At 38.1% G+C, this 1,571-nt stretch overlaps 1 pseudogene; it reads left to right on the top strand.

The window, feature by feature from the left end:
- Positions 1 to 1,571, top strand: part of LOC109393099 (elongation factor 1-alpha 1 pseudogene) — a 14,704-nt pseudogene that overhangs the window by 3,288 nt on the left and 9,845 nt on the right.

Genomic DNA, 1,571 nt, shown 5'->3' on the forward strand with positions numbered 1-1,571 from the left:
AGTGGACAAGAAGGCAGCTGGAGCTGGGAAGGTCACCAAGTCTGCCCAGAAAGCTCAGAAGGCTAAATGAATATTATCCCCAATACCTGCCACTCCAGTCTTAATCAGTGGTGGAAGAACGGTCTCAGAACTGTTTGTCTCAATTGGCCATTTAAGTGTAATAGTAAAAAAAACTGGTTAATGATTACAATGCATCGTAAAACCTTCAGAAGGTTTGGTGGACCATTTGTTTTTGTGTGTGTGGCAGTTTTTAAGTTATTAGTTTTTAAAATCAGTACTTTTTAATGGAAACAACTTGACCAAAAATCTGTCACAGAAATTTTGAGACTCATTAAAACAAAGTTTAATGAGAAAAAAAAATCACACACTTCAAGAAATAGCTAGCCTACAAACTTTGAGATATACTATCTGAAAGAAGAGAGCATATCCATAAATAAGAATAGGATCATATAAAAAAAATCATGGAACAATAGTTTTTGGAAACTGAAACGTGGTGTTTGAAATAAAGCATTCAGTTGAAGGGTTGGGTGATAAAAGTGAGTAAATCTCACCCAAAAAAATCTGTATTGGTTTCCTATTGCTGCTGGAACAAATTACCACAAATTTAGTGGTTTAAAACTACACAAATGTATTATCTTACAGTTCTGGGGGTCAGAAGTCCAAAATGGGCCTTCCTGACGTGGAAAAGATCCCGAAAACTTTCAATGGAAAAAACCACCAGGTCATCTTAAAAAAATTGATAATCAGACTGGCATTGGTTTCTCATCAGCAATCCTAGATAGCAAGGAGCAACTCTTCCAGTGTCTTCAAAGTTCTTGGGGGAAATTATATTCAACCTGGAATCCTGTACCCAAAATGTCCATTCAGAGGGAGAGCAAAATGCAAAACATTTTTTCAAAGCTTAGCTCAAATTTTTTTTTTTAAAAGAAGTAACTTTTAGCTGCACTCCAACAAAAGGAGGAAGTAAACCAACAAAGAGCATGACATGGTATCCAGGAAACATAAGTTCCACCTGGGAGAGCAGTGAAAGTAAGTCCTAGGCAGGTGGCTGAGCTGACCTGGAGAGTGACTTATGTAAATTGGAGGAGAAGGGAAACAGCTTCAGAGGGGAGGGCTCCAGAAAAAAGGAGGATTTGGTAAACTAAACAGTATGATGAAGACATTGGGAAAACTTGAAGATGTGATAAAGGATCAAGGAAAAAAGCAGAACCAGTTAGAGATGATAGAAGATAGAGAGAGATAGATAGATAGATAGATAGATGATAGATAGATAGATAGATAGATAGATAGATAGATAGATGATAGATAGACAGATAGATACACACATACATATAGGTAAATTTATTACAAAGAACTGACTCACATGATTATGGGGCAAGTCTGAAATCCACAGGCGAGGTTATCAGGAAGGGAAGAGCACAGCAGGCTTGACTCCAGGGACACAGACTGAAGCTCTAAGCTACAGGTGGGATTTCTTCTCTATCTCGGAGGGAAACCAGCCCACCCACTTTAATCTGCCTTCCTTGGAATCAGCTGATTGGGGACTTTAATTACATCTTGAGAATCCCTTT

This window comes from Hipposideros armiger, unplaced genomic scaffold, assembly GCF_001890085.2.
Source record: "Hipposideros armiger isolate ML-2016 unplaced genomic scaffold, ASM189008v1 scaffold_364, whole genome shotgun sequence".
Classification (NCBI taxonomy): Eukaryota; Metazoa; Chordata; class Mammalia; order Chiroptera; family Hipposideridae; genus Hipposideros; species Hipposideros armiger.